Consider the following 17,234-nt stretch of genomic DNA (forward strand, 5'->3'; position numbering starts at 1 on the left):
GGGCCTGCACAGGTGAGCTCGGGGGCCTGCACAGGTGAGCTCGGGGGCCTGCTTGCTGCGGCACACCCAGGGTGTCCCAGGTGCATGGCCTGGGGCAGTGGGGGCCTCCTTGTAGAGAAGAGGAGCTTGCAGGGGTCCAGCCTGCCCAAGGATCAGTGCTCATCAGAGTGGTGGCTCATGTTGGCAGAGCCTCATGTTGGCAGAGCCTCAGGTGTCAGAGCCTCATGTTGGCAGAGCCTCATGTTGGCAGAGCCTCAGGTGTCAGAATCTCGGCATGGCAGATCCTTGTAGGGGTTGGTCTCATCTGATGATCCATGAAAGCTGGATCCCCGAGGGAGCAGGTGGTCAGCCTGTGAAGTCCTCTGGATGATGCAAGGCAGCCGGGAGCACCAGAGAATGTTCTGGGGCCGCTTTTCCAGCCGGAACGTTGACAAGCAGGCTCCCCACCGGTAACATCTCTTTCTACTGCCTGGACCTGAATGGTGGGATGACTGGGGCACCCCTCACAGGCCTCCTCAGCCTGTGGCCAAGCTGAGACCCTGACCTGCCAAGCTGGCTCCTACTGCCCTGTAGGAAAAGCCCCTTCCTGTCTGTTCAAACATGAGCATCTGGCTGGGGCCTCAGACATGCTTGTGTGGATGCTGGGACACCCCGGAACGGTGCAGCCAAGTAGTCTGTCTTCCTGGAGGGAGCGCGGTGCCCTTCCCCCCACGGCAGGGTCTGGAGCCTGCGGGAGGTCTCTGACTCCCGTGCCCTCTTTCCCACCTGAGCTCTGGGGGAATGGATGCGTCATATGAAGCGGGTGTAGCGGAGGCCAGCCTGGAGGGGGTGAGGGTCTATAGATGCTGAAGCCCCCATAAGGGCACTGACCCTCCCAGTGCGGACACGGCTGGGCAGACATTCCTCCCTGGGGCAGCTTACCCCGCCAAGGAACAGTGTAACCCCACAAAGTCTTCTCAGGGGCCCCCTGCTGCCTTCCCGGGACACCAAGGAAACATTCAGAATGGGGAGGAAGGGTCCCCGACGCTACGCTGCCAACCCGGGAATCAGGTGACCCCCGCCTCCTTCCTGATTGACCTGTGACCTTGTCTGGGTCTCATGACCTCACTGTGCCTCTGTTCATCCGTATCATCGCCTCTGCCAGTGCCAAGCTTCTCATGGCAGGGACAAGGCTGAGACAGAGCGGCTGCCTTTTCTGGGGGAGAACGTCAGGCAGGCCCAGATAGGGACTATGCGTCGAGGTATGATGTCTGTTGGGGCGCTGCAGGGGTCCAGCCTGCCCACCGGGAAGGGGTGGGACAGCTTGGGCGTGATGCGCAGCCTGACTGGCTCAGATGCCCGGGCTGAGATGCCGGGTTCTTTCTGTCGGCCAAGCCCCTTTGGTCTCCTCTGTCAGGTCACCTCTCCCGGCATGGCCTCTCTAGCAGGGAGCACGCTTTGTACAAGGTGGGGACTTTGCCTGTCTTCTTAGAGTCTAGCCCTGGAACCAGCCAAACGTGGTTTCTGCCATGTGCCCTGGGTCAGAGCCAGCCCCAGGGCCAGCTCAGACCGGAGGTCATGGGGACCCGGCCTCCCGGGGGACAGGGGCAGGGTCTTGCGGCCACCCTGAACACACCACAGAGTCGGCACCTTGGGAGCGGGACCCAGTGCCCGGCATACAGCTGGTGCTCCGATGCCAGCCCTGGGCAGGACTGAGCTGCCCGTCCCATGTCTGCCCCGCGCCTGTCCCGCGGGTGGTATGTGAACTGGCCAGAAGTTAGAGCAGAGCTAACGACGGTGGCCTCCCCTTGATGGCCACCAGCCTGGGCTGAGCCTGGACCCCCAGAGCCGCCTCCAGGACCCCGTTTCCAGGGGGGCTCAGCAGGTGTGTGCAGAGAGGCCTGCAGGGGGTGTGGCTGCATCTTAGGGGCTGAAGAGGAAGTGGGGAAGAGGAGGTACCCCCGGTCCTGCGATCTCCCGGTGCCCCCTTCACCGCCCTTCCCGGGCCCCAGCTTCCCCGTGGAAGACCCCAGAGTCCAGGGAGCTGGGGCCGGTTGCACCCGATTAAGGGTCGGCTGGTGCCCCTGCTGGCCGCCAGGCTGTCCCTGTTTCACAGGACAGATGTACGGTCCAGGGACTGATGCTGACGGAGACCTGACCTCACACGTTTTCCATGTGCCGGGGAGCTTCCTTTTGTCTTTAAATCGTTAACAGTTTAGATGTGTTTATGAGAGAAAATTCAAAGAAAAATATGTTTAAAATTCGGGGCTTCCCCTTGGTTTCCAGCAATGGCCCCGTGCTTGCGGGATGGCCGGCCAGAGGGATTGCTGTGACATCCCTTTGGCTCCGGTAAGAGCCACTGGGGATTTTTCTTTTGGCTTTAAAGGGAGATGAATTAGATCGGGGCATTTTCGTTCTCTTTCTGAAGCAAGAGCACTTCGAAGGCAGCGTCTCACGCTCGGGGAGGAAACACTACGGAGGAGCGAAATGCTTCAGCGTCTCCTTTGAAGGAATCTGAAGGTGCAGGTTGTCTGTACCCCACGGGTTTTCTGTTCCGGGGACGTTAAACTCCTCCAGCCACCTTGTTAGGACGATAATGAATCAGGGCTAGCGATTGGTCAGATTTTACACTTCGTTCAAAAACACGAGGCTGTATTTCACGCCTCCTTGAACATCTCCCAGGGCAGGCGGCCGAGCGGCGGAGACCTGGGGCTGCGCGCCGCCACCCGACCTGCCTGGCGGGCGCCCGGGGCCTGGCCGTGCCCCGCGGAGGCCGCCTGTCTCTCCAGGGCTGGCCTCACCTCTAGGAGGGGGACCCTCGGGGGGCTCTTTAGGCAGCGCCTTCTCCTGCCCGCCGGCGGCTGCCCGGAGGACAGGCCTGGGTCAGCCACCAGATCCCCTGCCCGCGACCCCATTATCTCCCCCGCGAACGGCTACATCTCGGCGCGGCCAGGCAGAGCCCGGCTGCCGTGTAATTGGACCATTCAAAAGTAAATTATCTGCAGCTGGAAACAAGACACTGCCTTTTAACTCGGGCATTATAAGGTCAGGACTCGAGACATCACGGGGAAAAGCATTTATTGAAAAGCGATGGGAAAATGAAATTTAAAATTCAAAGCCACCATGAGCGGCGAGGGTGGCGGGCGGCCCCGGGAGCCGGGTCGGGGGCTTATTTGCATCTTTATTTTGCTGACGCCGGAGAGCACTGCGTGAAGTGACTCTAATACCAATCTGATGAAAAAATAAATCTTGGAACAAAAGCTGCTCAGTGTTCACGGAGACGGGGCAGCAGAGGACGGAGCCTTGTGGCTGAATCTGGCAGAGGAGGGATGCGGGGCTGCGCTCCAGTTGCCCGGCGGCACTGGGTGCTGGCACAGCCTGGATGACTCAGTTTCCCCAACTCTGCTCCTCCCCCCTCTGTGGGACATCGAATCCCCGCGCGCCCCCCCCCGGCCCCAGCACGCACGCGTGGCCCCCGCTCCTGTCTTCCCCATAGCACTAGTCTGTCCCCCCTCCCCTGTGCTCAGGACGTCCCCCAGCCCCGTTGCTCCCATGTCCTCCAGGACCTTGCTGTGGGCGTTTCGTGTGGCACTCTGGGCACTTCCGGGAGCCTCTCCCAGAGAGCCCTGCCCCATGCACACAGTCCTGGATACTTACCCAGGGTTTCTCCTTGGGGTACTTTGTGGGCTGGAGGACCGCTTCCCATACCAGAAAACGGACTCGGAGTCTTAAAGGGATTTGCCCCACATTAGCCAGCCAGATGGTGTGTTGGTGAGAGGCCAGTGCCCGGCTTCCCCTAGGGTCCCCCAGCTCATGGCATGCAGCCTGGGGCTCTCACATGCCTGGTTCCTCTTCCCTTTCTCCACACAGAGCCCTTCCTAGTGCCTGGAGCCAAGGCGAGCCCGGCTCAGGCCAGGGCATACTGGGGCAGGAAATGCCCTGTGGGGAGACATCTAGGTCCCATCCCTGCAGAAGGGAAGACTGAGGCCCTGGGACGGGCAGGTGGCCAGAAGGACAGGTACGCTGGACGCTGGAGGGGCAGGTGGCCGGAGGGGCAGGTGGCGGGAGGGGCAGGTGGCCAGAGGGGCAGGTACGCTGGATGCTGGAGGGGCAGGTGGCTGGAGGGGCAGGTGGCCGGAGCACATGCGTTGCAGGAGCCGCTCCCACCTCCGCCTTGCTCCACCCTCTGTCCACCGTCTGCACCAAACTTCTCCCAGGCCAATCCCCCAGGCTCCCTGCTGCCAGCTAGAAGGGGCCGTGTGCTGTGAGCCTTGTCCCCTGCTCTGGGCCCTGAGGAATGAGGAGCTTAGACTAGGGTCAACCAGAGACTGTGTTGGGGGGAACCTGAGGCCAGAACCAGACGAGCTCTGGGTGTTTGGTGACCTTCCAGCCAGATGTCAGGGCTACAGAAGAGACTCGCTCACATGCCCACCAGTGTCCCAGTGACGTCCCGATGCCCACTTCCTTCATCGAGACCTTGGACTTCTGGAGCATGGAAGAAAAGGATCTGTATGGAGAGGAGCAGAGAGCATTGTCCACACACAGCGTGCAGCGCCAAGCAAGCCATGTACCATCCACGAGACTTGGCTTTCCCCTCTACTGATGGAGAGACATGTACTGTCCTCACAAGTCTTCTCCGAAGACTGAAGAGCCAATCTATGTAGAGGACCTGGCTGAGGGAGGGAGTCAAATAGAAGCCCTTAGTTGTTCTGCTTTGATTGTAGAAAATTTTCTGCTGTATCCTACCTTAATACCAAATTAGGATAACCCAGAAAACCCCCAATAATCTTGAATTCATGTGATATAGGTATGTTTCTCTTTATGTTTGTGAAGTCCCAAAGGGTCAGTCCAGGACTATTGTCATGCACCCCTTGTCAGGAACCCCAGATTCTTCTGCCTTGTTACTCCACTGTGTTTGACTTACTCCGGAGGTCAGGGCATGGCTCAAGATGGCTGCGGACGCTCCAGCCATTGCTCCACATTCCAGCCAACCCACAGGAAGGAAGAAGTGACAAAGAAGGCCACATCACCCCCTTCCCCAAAAGAGCTCTTCCTAGGAGCCACATCTCATTCCAAGGGGAACTCGGCTGGACAGCACCACAAATGGGACTAGGAAATGCAGCCTCCATTCCTGGTGGCCACGTGTTCAGCTGAAAATTGGGGAGCACAGATCTCGGGGGCAGCTAAGGATCTATGCATGCCCTAGAATCATACTCAAAGATATTTTTAAAACCTAGGATGAATAAAAGTAGAAAAAGTTGTCAACAACAGAGCCTCCTTCGGGAGGAAGGAAAGCGACCCAGGAGGAAGTCCCGAAACAAGAGAAGGAACGGCCTCAAGCGTGCGGGCAAACACACAGGAGCGCGGGCAGCGCAGAGCAAAGGTAGTACCAGCCGTTTGGGGGCTGAAGAGGCAACGTGAAACTGGGGAGGTGGGCGGCGGGGGTTACAGCCGCTCGGTCCTGGGCTGGGGGCGGGCAGAGTACAATGCTCGCTGGCTCTGCTGCTGTCTTGCCAGTCACTTTACGTCCCTTAACATTTTATTTCTTCTACGTATGTGTCTAAAGTGCATGTATAGCGTTCAAAGAATAGGAAAGAAACAACAATAATAACACGATGCAAACTTCCGCGGAGCCGCCGCTCAGATTAAGGAATAGGATTTATTTGTATCACAAAATAAGTTTGTAAGTGCAGGTTGCTTGTTTCCAGTCACGCTCTTTCCCCGCTCGCCCCGCCCCCACCTGCCTGGTCATGCAAACCTGCATTTATGTTTATGAACTCCTTTATCATTTTGCCGCTTCTGTTTGTAGCACCGAATAATATATTCGTCAGTTTTAGCTGCTTTTTAGGCTGCATGTGAGTAGAGTCTTCCTTCGGACACGATGCCTGTGTCTTGCTTCTGTTTAACGGAACATGCCTGAGATCTACCCGCTTTCATGCGTACGGCGCCCTTGGTTACTCTGTACTGCTGTTTGGCATTCTGTCGTGCGAATATATCACAATTCGTTCATCAGTTCTATTGTTGATGAACATTTGTGTTGTCTCCAGGCTTTTTACTATCACAATGCCGCTACGAGCACGCCGGGATAGCCGTCCAGGTGCACACGTGTGAGCCTTTCTGGGGGTGAGCCTGCTGGAGAGCCGTGACCGGGTGCCGGGCTGGCTGAGTCACGCAGCCCCTCCACACTTGAGTACGCAGGCAGTGGCTGGGGCAGGCTGGATGCTGCACTTCCAGGCTGGCCTTGACGTCCTGGAGCAGCCTTGCCCATCTACTCACTGGGGCACACAAACGATATCACTTTTTTTTTGCCATGATATGAGAAGGGTCGGGTAGCACACTCTAGAGACGTACCCAGGTGGGGACCGGTTGGCCGAGTGTTCCTGTTGCCCCCACATCCTTTCCAGAACCTCGACTTGACTTGCTTTCTAACGTGTTCAAATTTGGTTGTAGGAAGATGGTATCTTATTGTTTTGTTTTAAATGAACAAGTAAATACAAGTTAAATAATAGAGTCTTAGAATAAATAGAATAAATATTATTATATACATAATATATAATAAAATTAATAATATTAAATAATGATAAACGATGGAATAAATAGTAGAATAAATACAAGTTAAAAATAGAATGAATGATATACTATCAAACACATTTACAGTAATAAACAAAACACCAAATATTGCTAACTTTTGATTAATCAGTTTGTGTCAGTATAAGACACAATTTTTAAGATTTCCTATTGCAGCAGAGGAGGATTCAATCCTCTTATTCTGTGTCCCCTTCCTTCCCTTTCTACTCTCCCAATATATTTATATTACAATTTTTTATTAAATCACATGAAATATTTTGGTACAGATCATAGCATATCCGTATAGATACCATAGTCACAGCTTCACTTAGCATTGGACTATATTCCAGTTTTTTCCTTTCTTACTCTTTGTGTTTCCTAAAGTTCTTAGTTGCCATGACTTTTCGTCTGCTTACTATTTCCTCACCTGGGACTAAGCCTTCCCACACTTGCCAATATCCTTTTTGTGCACTGTCCCACATCACTTGTTCTTGGAGACCCTCTCACTAGAGGTCTCTTACTCCTTTGACTGGGCTGGCCATCTTCTGGGATGGATGCACGGTCACCCCGAGATTTGCTTCTGCTGATGTCCTGCCTTTCTCCTGGGTGGGAGCCCTGTTTTCTGAATCCTATCCACACCTTCTCTTTCCTGGTTTACTTCCTTGTTTTGGTGGGAACCATTCTCCTGTGGTTAAATGAGGATCAAAAGGTGGTCCATCAGCAGAAATCATGGGGATGACAGTCCTCAATCTTCTGGTCTCCTGGAGATGCTCCTCTGATCTGGACTGGTTACTCTGTGTGCTGGGGATCCCTCTTCCTCACGGTCCCTGAGTCCCTTTACTTCTGTCTTGGTTCTGAGTCCTGTGTCTCCCTTGTTCATCCGCTTGTTTTTATGGCGCACACCCACCTACGGTTCATTGAGGAGAGACACCCAGGAGGTGAATGGTTGGAGACGGACACGTCTGAAGCATTTTAATTTTACCCCGGAGGTGGATTGATGGTTTGGATATGGAGATGTGAGTTGGAAATCAGTTTCCTTTAGAACTATGAAGGCGCCGGCCCGTGCTGCTGTTCTCCGGGCTGGAGCCATTTCCTGATCTTTGAGGGCGCTCATCCCTGCAGCACAGTCAAGATGCAGAACTCTTCTACCACCTCAAAGCTGTTCCTCATGCTGCCCCTTCAAGGTCACACTCGCCTCCTCTCCCCACTCCCCTGCCGTCACTCCTAGCCCCTAGAAAGCACTATTTTATTTTTCTTCTATATGATTTTGTCATTTCAGTATACTACATAAAAAGAATAAAGTAAGTGACCTCTGAGGTTGGCTTTTTTTTTCCCCCCAGCAAAATGAGGAGCCACCCAAGCTGCTGCATGTGTCAATAGTTTGTTTCTTTTTATTGCATGGCATGGATGTGAGTTTGTTTAACCGTGACCTAGTGGGAGACATTTGGTTTGGTCCTGTTTTGGGCTATTATACATAAAGCTGCTACGAACAACTACGTTCATACTCTTTTGCCCAGATATAGGTTTTCATTTATCTGGGACAAATGCCCAGGAGGGTAATTGTTGAGTCATATTATAAGTGTTTTCTTTTCTTAAAGAAACTGCCAACTATTTTCTAGAGTAGTTTTACCAGCTCACATTCCTACCAACAATGCTCGAGAGATCTAGTTTTCTCTGCCTTGCCAGTGTTTGGTGCTGTCATTGTTTTCTGTTTCAGATGATCTGTTGGGTGTGTGGGGATACCTCACTGTGATCTTAATTAGTGTTTCTCCAATGGCTGTGATGTCCACTCCTTAAGTTTTGTACTCAGGTACCTCTTTTGCTATGCCCACCTCCACTCTTGAATCCCCAGCCCCAGAGAACTCTGCTACTACCACTTCCTATGCCTTGGAATATCCTTGGGAATAAATCAGGTTAATTCAGATTTTCCCTTGTCCGCCTAGGATTTATCTTTCTCCAGCCTGCTGAGGGGGTTATCACTTGTTCATATACTTTTCAGCTTCCAGAATCTTGTTTTTGTCTCCTATTCTGTTCTTCTTATCCTTAATGGTTTATGTCATTAAAAAAATCCTTGTAACTATCGTTTTAGTGGGAGTTTGGAGGGGAAATAATGAGATGCATGCACTCGGGCTATGATCTGAACCTGAATTCCCCACAGGGTCCTAAAGAGGCATACCCTTGACTTAATGAGAGTGGGCTGTTTTTCCCCCCCGCCCCTAACATTAATGAGCTGTATGTGTCCTCTTCTGTGAAATGTTTGTTCACAGGTCCTGCCCATTTTTCTATGGGACTGTTTGCTTTCTATCATGGGTTCATAGGAATTCCTCATATGTTTTACATGTCATTTCATGTCAGTTGTGCTGCAAATATTTTATCTTAGTCTGTGACTCCTCCTTTCACTATGTTTATGATTCTTTTAGTGAATGGATTTCTTCATTTTGATGTAGCTGAATTTGTCAGAATTTTCCTTTATGCTTTGTTCTTGTGCGTCTTGTTTAGGAAATCATTTTCAATTTTACAGTCTTTTTCATTATGCTTTTAATTCTTTGCCTTTAATCATTTGAAATTTATTTCTCAGTACGGTGTGAGGTGGGGATTCATTTTCAGTGTTTTTAACATGGATAGGCAATTTCCCAGCATCTTACCGAAAACTCTGTCTTTTCCACACTGAACTGCACTGTTTACTCTATCATAAAGTGTGCTTCAAGCTTCCATAAATGTGCATTTTACTGTGCTCTTATTCTCATCTGTTATTACTTCATCCATCCCAGCATCTATACTGAACATCCCAATGACTTCCCCTTTATCATAATTATTGGTATTCAGTGGCACAAGCCTCCCAGCTTACTTCTCTTCTCCAGGACTATCTTGGCTCATCTTGGTCACTCTCTCATATGTAACATTTAAAATCAGTGTGTCAAATGTTATGAAAAGACCTTTTGGGATTTTTCTTCTAATAGTACTAAATTTTTACATCAGTTTTGGGAAAATTGACATCTTTATGAAATCCACAGTATCTCTTTCCTCTCGCTTAGGTTTTCTTTAATGTATTTAAAGTTTTAACATTTTCCCCCATAAATTCACATACTTTTTAGTTTTAGTCCTATGTACTTTTACCTATTTTGCTGATAATATAAATGGCATTTAAATTTTATACTTTTTGACTGGTTATGGTTGATATTGATGTATGATAATGCAATTAGATTTGGGATGGTAGTTTTGTATCCAGCAACTGTGTTGATCTCACTAAATATATACATTTGCTTGTTTTTGCTTGTTCTCAGACAATCACGTTTTCTACAAACACGGGACCGTCTTTTTCTTTTCATCTTTTATGCATTTATTTCCTTTCTTCACTCAATCGGCTGGGAACTTTGGTTCACTTTTTTTATGGTAGTAAAATATACATAAAGTCCCATTTTTAAAAAGGTTTATTTATTTAATTGAGAGGGGTGGGAGGGGCAGAGGGAGAGGGAGAGAGAAACTTAAGCAGACTCCATGCCTAACACAGAGCCCAGTGGGGTTTGATCTCATGACCCTGAGATCATGATTTGAGGTGAAACTAAGATTCAGTTGCTTAACCGACTGTGCCCTCCAGGGGTCCACCATATTAACCACGTACAGGTGTATGGTTCAGTGACACTGAGCACATTTATATGGCAGTGCAGCCCTCGCCACTGACTGTCTCCTGAGCTTTTTCCTGTTTCCTAACTGAAACACTGTCCCCATTTAACACTAACGCCCTCCCCCAGACCTACTTTCTCTCTTTGAACTGGACGCCTCCAGGGACTGCATGTGAGTGGATTCCTACAGTAGTAACCCTTTGGTTAACTACTTACTTTGCATATTTGCATACCAGACATGATTAAGTAGGTAGCATGTATAATTTCCAAACCAGTAGAGGAAGAAAAAATAAGAAATAATAATAATCTTAAAAAGTTTAATTCTCATAAAGGCCAGAGTGGAGGAGGAAGAAAAAAGTGCAGGAAAAGTACCAGGTAGGCGTAATGTGATGGGGACATCAGGGCATGGAGCTCGTGGGGGTTGCCTGCAGCACCACCTGTAGGCTGGAGGAGCTCATGGCATCCCTGGTGCAGGGCCCCAGATCTCGGGGTCCCAGCCCTGGTTTCAGAGGACTAGACCCTGCAGGGCCCTCGCCACCGACATGACCCAGGGCTCAGGCCTGGGTGAGCTGCCTGCTTGCAGAAGACTCTGCCGAGGATTCTGAGAGGTGCAGTGGTCCAGTCATAAAGCAACATGAAACGCTATAAAAAGAGTTTAATCGTGCAGACGCGGCAGACATTGCATTTAATTTATCGCTCTGCAAAATTAAAGCCGTTCTGGGGTTTGCCATCACTCATGCAGCATGGAGTTATTTATTGAACATTGTCAGAGCTGAGGGGATCCGAAATTCAGGTCAGGTAAAGTCAAGTTTTACAATGGCCCATCTGGGTCCCCAGAGGCCCAGTCAGCTCAGGGCGATGCCTCTATCTTGCTTCGCTGCTGAGGCAGAAGGAGGAATGATTGCTGCATTCATTTCCCTGATGGGAAATCCGAGCCTTCATATAGGTGTGTCCAGTGCTGTCTCTCCATGCTCCGTGCCCTGACCCCTGGCTTACTTCTTGGACCTCTCGTGGGCTGTCTCCTGCACCTGCTCTCAGTGTACCCAGGTGCCAGGTGCTTGCAGTCTTAATCCCTTGTCTCACCACAGCCAGGTCTTTGAGGAGGAAGGTGTGACCATCCCGGCAGGATGGGTTTGCACCCAGGCTGGGAGAACTGGGTTACCTGGCCTGGCGCTGTCCACCCAGCAGGTGCTGAAAGTGCGGTTTCCTAGAGACCCACAAAGCAGTGGGCTCGGCTCTGGGAGGACAGGCAGCCTGAGCACAGAGAGAAGCTGGTTTGAAATTTGCCAGGGCAATTCTACGAGACACACTATGGATTCTCCCTTCAAAGCGCTTGTTCAAGCAATTACACACCAAGACTGACTGGGGGGTGTTTGTGCTCTGGCTGAGCCTCTGGGCCCCAATTAGCCAGGTAATAAGGCTGTTTGGGTCATGCTGGGGCAGACGGGTTGGCTGTTCAGCAGCTGCCTGATGAGGCAGGGAGTTGGGGTGAGCAGCCCTGGTGAGGCCCATTGGAACACCAATGGGCCATGGCAGCCCCCGGTACTATTGTCAGGAAAGGCAAGTATAGGAGACAAGGCAGGCATGCCCATGGTGGCCACCTGTCCCAAATCAGTGAAGCACTCTTCTCCCAGCCGGAGGGCACCCATTGAGGTAGGCGGTGGCTCGTGCCTGTTGTTGCCAGGCAACATGTCAGGTGTCAGGTCACCTACACCTTCAGGTCTGTCACTCCATATAGAGAAGAGAGACTATAAAAACACACTCTGAATGGAGCCAAGGGCAGAGTACGTGTGCTGGCAGGCCCTTTCTTGCTTCCTCTCATTCCGGCTCACCACCATCCTGACATCTACTTTCCAGAAGAATCAGCAGAGATTTGAGGAGGGGAGCTGGCTTGGCCTCACAGCCTCAGAGAGGAGGAAGGAGAGATGGTGTTGAGATAGGTTCTGTTGGTGGGTTTGTAGTGTGACCTCAGACTACAGGCCTCCCTCTCTGGGCCAGAGTTTCCTCTCTGTGGAATGATCTGGATTTGGGCACATACACTCTGCCCCTTGGAAACTTAGCATGCTGGGTGGTTGTAGAAACATGGTATGGTACACAACAGTGGCAAACTTGTTTCATTTAGTGGCAGTTTTTTCAGGGAAAGTTCCCATGAATTGAGATTTGCTCTTAAAAGAGACCTTGTTCTCACTGTATATTGTAAATTGCTTCCTGGAAGCTATGTACCAGCTCACAGGGCCACCGCTATTGTGGGTGGACAGGGTGTTGTCAAGCTGCATCTGCCCATAGGCAGCCCAAGGCTGAGCCTAAATCCTGAAGGATGTAACACAGCCATGAAAACAAAGCAAAGACCTTTGTAACCTGCTCCCACTTAGAAAATGTGTTATTAGAGGTTTTGCCATTTCAGTGCAGGGCACTTGACGGCAGGATCAAGGGTTCAGTGAATGGAGGAAGTTTGAGTAGAGGAGCTGTGGCAGGTGAAGAGAACAGTAGAGCCTCCTGGAATCAGACACGGGTACAGAGAAGCATTATGTCCCTAATGGACGAGGTAAACCTAACTGAAGGCTAAGTTCTAGAAAAAGGAGTAGGACACATAGACAAAGGAGAAACGACTAGAAGAGAAGAAAAGAGGGGCTGGCAGGCCTGTGGTCACTACTAGACCTCGCACCCCTCTCCTCTCTCAGAGTGCAACAGCAGCTGCCGGTAGGGTGCCCCATCCCAGGGCTGGCTCCATCCAGAACATCCCCAGACAGCAGGGGGCTCACAGATGCCAAACTGAGAAAAAGGGAATGAGAAGTTTGCAAAAGGGGGAGCACCTAAGACTGTAGGAGATGCAACAAGGGATTAAGTCTGACTTTATCCTGAGGGCAGCAAAGAACATCTCGGGCAGGGATTGCAGTGAGGCCCACTGTGAGCCTCCCCAGTCATGGTTTCTTCATCTGGCAGACCTTCTGCATGATGGGCTCCAGCCTAAGCCACCCAGGTGTAGGCAACCAGAGGAGGCCAGCCTTGGATTTCTTTGGAAGTGAGAGAAGCGACATTTTTAAAAGTCATTGATCAGATCCACTTCTGTCGTCCAACTAAGCACCAGCTGGCCTGACCCTGCAGTAGATGCCCTCTGGACAAAACAATAAACATGAATAAATCTTCAGGACTCCTTGTTTCAGGTCCAACATGTACAGAGCTCTGCCTGCACATTAAGAAAAAGGTAGGCAGGGGGGCCTGGGTAGCTCAGTGGGTTAGGCGTCTGCCTTTGGCTCAGGTCATGGTCTTAGGGTCCTGGGATTGAGCCCCGCATCCAACCCTCTGCTCAGCAGGGAGCCTGATTCTCCCTCTCTCTCTTCCTATCTCTCTCTGCCTACTTGTGATCTCTGTCTGTCAAATAAATAAATAAAACCTTTAAAAAAATAAAAAAGAAAAAGGTAGACAAACTGAAAATCTATGACTTTTCTCAGACTCACCAGAAAAGCAGAGGTTGCAAAGCAAACCACCATTTCCAAACCTGGACAGACAGAAGCACAGAGGAGCAAACCTGGGAACTGCTCACACAGAGCCAAAGGCCCGGAGCCAGGAGCTCCCAGGAACTCTTCCGTGAAGACTCAGACAAGTTTCCAGAGGCCGAGTGTGTGACAGTGAGAAACTCCTCAGGCCTAGCAGCCTCAGGGGGTCACCAACATGTTGGTGAGCTTTTCCTCCAGAAACCAGACCAGGTCCTCACAGTGTAGATCTGAGGAAGGCCCCAGCACTTTGGGAGTCGGTGCAGAGAAGACCTCATGTGAAATATGATCAGAGCCTTCTCCATAACAAAGGCCCATCCGCCAGGGGAAAGGCTTTGCCAGAGTACAAGTTTCCAACCTCACTGCAGCCCAGCGGGGCAGGATTGCTCCCACTCCAGCCCCCGCCCTCCTGTTCCACGTCAAGGTAAAACCAAGCCAACAGTGAACAAGGGCCAGAACATCGAGGACATAGATGGAGAACGTTGCAGCAGAGGAGTGGGGACCATGGGGAACACTGGGAAGGTCACAGCCAAGGTCAGAGGACCAGGAAAAGACTGACATTTAGTTGGAAGTTTCTAGAGTGCTTCACCTGCCCCCTCCCCAGGACGCCCCTGTAATCACAGTAGATGCTGGGAAAGACATGGGCTCTCTCTAGGGAGGAGGACTTAGGTAAACTCAGTCAGGAAAGGAGGTAAAAACAAGGACACTGGCAGAACTGGGAGCCTCTGGCCCTTCAGTCACAGCAAACGTTAGACAGAGGCCAAGTCCCGGCTAGACCAACATCAAACCTCACACTAAAGGCCTGGTTACCTCAGCTCCCACTGCCCAATTTAACATGTTGTGGTTCCAGCAAAAAACAAGGCCTGCCAAAAGATAAGGGACAACACTGTCTGAAGAGACAATGTGACCATCAGAAACAGACTCAAATATGATAAAAATGTTTGAATGATCAGACAGCAAATTTTTAAATGATATTTTTAAAATTTATTTATTTACTTACTTATTTATCTTAAAGATTTTATTTATTTATTATTGGACAGAGAGAAAGAGACAGTGAAAGACAGAATGCAGGCAGGGGAAGTGGGAGACGGAGAAGCAGGCTTCCTGTTGATCAGGGAGCCTGATGTGGGGCTCCATCCTGGGACCCTGGGATTATGACCTGAGCCAGAGACAGACACTTAACCAACTGAAATACCCAGGTGCCCCGAGACAGGGGATTTAAAATAACTATAATTAATATGATTAAAGGCTCTAAAGGAAAAAAAAAACATGCAAAAAATGATGAGTAATGTAAGCAGAGAGATGGAAAAACCAAAAGGAATCAAAAGGATATGCGGAAATAAAAACCACTGAACAGAAATGATATATGTGCCTAATAGACATGTGATAGCAGAGGGAAACATCTGTGAGGCTGAAGATGGTCCGTGTCCTTTCAGGGCTTTTGGTTCCTGCCTCTTCTCTTGCAGAGCCACATTCTCTGATTTCTTCCTTTCTACCTTCTAATTTAGTAATTCTCTCTTTGGCTGCATCTAATCTGCCATTATAAACTTCTCTTGAATTTTTAATGTCAATAATTTCTATTTCTAGGGGCTCATTTTTTTTTCAATTCTGCCTGACAATTTTTACTTTACTCCTTCACAAATTTTTGTCTTCAGTTTTCTACCAACCCAGGACCACTTTAAATAAATCATTGTTTACTGTGGATTCCAGTCTCCAAATCCTCAGGAATGAGGGATGATGGCTAAGAATTTTCCCATTTCCCCTCTATGGAGACCCCATGCCAAGTTGGGCATGCCATCTGGGTCTTCCCTAGTTTGTCCACTGTGAAAGCTGACCGTGGGATCCTGGTTTATGAAGAAGACTGCGGGTTGGCCCCATCCTGCCAGGGCTGCAGGCTTTGTCTCCTTTGCCCACTCCTTCACTTGGATGAACATCCAGGAGCTCACTGAAACCCAGGCTGAAGGCCATCTGAGGCCAGTGGATGCCCTGGGGCAAATACCAGTGCCTGTGCTCGCTTTCCATCTGCAGTTATGTTTTCATGACATCTGGTTCTCTCCCTTATTTTCTCACAAACTGAAGCATTCTTTAAAAATATGACATAACTTTAGGTCTTTGCACACCCAACCTGCCACATTGCTCAAATAAAGGTATGTTGATATCACTCCCTCTTCTTTAGCATAGCAGCCACCACAAGTCTTGGGGCCTCTTTCCTTAGAGGCAGGATGTGGGCAGGACATAGCCTTCTGGCTTTGTCTATCTTGGAGGTCCGATGGCGGGAATGCAAGCCTTTGCAGACGCTATCTCATACACTCTTTCAACAAAATGACTGAGAGGCGCCTGGGTAGCTCAGTCCTTAAGCATCTGCCTTTGGCTCAGGTCATGATCCCAGGGTCCTGGGATCAAGCCCTGCGACAGGGTCCCTGCTCGACAGGAAGCTTGCTCCTCCCTCTCCCACTCTCCCTGCTTGTGTTCCCTTTCTCACTGTGTCTCTCTGTCAAGTAAATAAATAAAATCTTTTAAAAAAGTAATCGGGATTTAATTCATGTACCTTGAAATTCACCATCAGCTCACCTTTGCTGCGAAAGAGACCAGCTGTACTCTTAGTTGTTTGTAACCATTCACGTTGCTCATGATTCTGCGGGAGCCCTTCGTCTGGACTGGCCTGGCTGATCTCAGCTGGACGCAGTCACATGTCCATGGCCAGCTAGGGGCCGGATGGTTGAGGGAAGTTCGCAGGCCAGTCGCCTCGTGTCAGCTGGGGCAACCGAGGCTGCAGTTTCTACCTCCAGGATGGTTGCTTCGGGCCCCCACCTAACGCCTCCGTGCTGCCCCCACAGGGAACCCTATCTCCTGTGGCTTCTCCATGTGGCTTGGGCTTCTCCAGCAGGTTGACGTCAGGGAAGTCAAACTTCCTACATGGCAGCCGGTTTGTTGAGGGTGAGGGTTCTGGTGAGCAAGTCAGAGCTGTGAGACTTCTGCACATGTTCAAGACTCCGTCTCAGGTCCCTGTGCATTGTTCCTGTGGTCCTCTGGTCCGGCTGCCCCCCAGGCCCGCACAAATGTGAGCTTGGCTGGTTTAGACTCCAGTTGTCAGCACAGAACAGGCAAAGGAGCTTCATGTGTCTCTGAGTCCCCACCGTCTGCCCTGTGGACACACCCTGTGCATATTCCCTTCATAGGCAAAACACACCAGACGCCACTGGTTTCAACCCATTTTGGGTTGCTTCATGTCCAGACCACCTCCTGGAGTCCATTCCATGTGCACACAGGGTCCCGGGTCTGCCCCTACCCAGCGCCATGCTCTGACCTGAAGACCTGAGCCAGAACCCACCCTCATAACCAGCGCCAGCGGTGGGGTCATCGGAATGGACACACCCACTCAACAAAGTGGGCAGTGGGAGTGTTAGTTAGGGCCCTAACAACGGGGAGATCCCGCCTGGCCTGTGTCATGAGCCCCTGCGCCAGCTTCACCCTCTGGGGCCTGCATGGGCCTGAGGCCGCTCTTCTTGCCAACTCAACTGTTCAGCCCATGGGGGTTGGGCCCCCCCTGGTCCCAGCTGGGAAGACTTCT

This window comes from Mustela nigripes, chromosome 13 (genome assembly GCF_022355385.1).
Source record: "Mustela nigripes isolate SB6536 chromosome 13, MUSNIG.SB6536, whole genome shotgun sequence".
In the NCBI taxonomy this organism is placed as follows: domain Eukaryota; kingdom Metazoa; phylum Chordata; class Mammalia; order Carnivora; family Mustelidae; genus Mustela; species Mustela nigripes.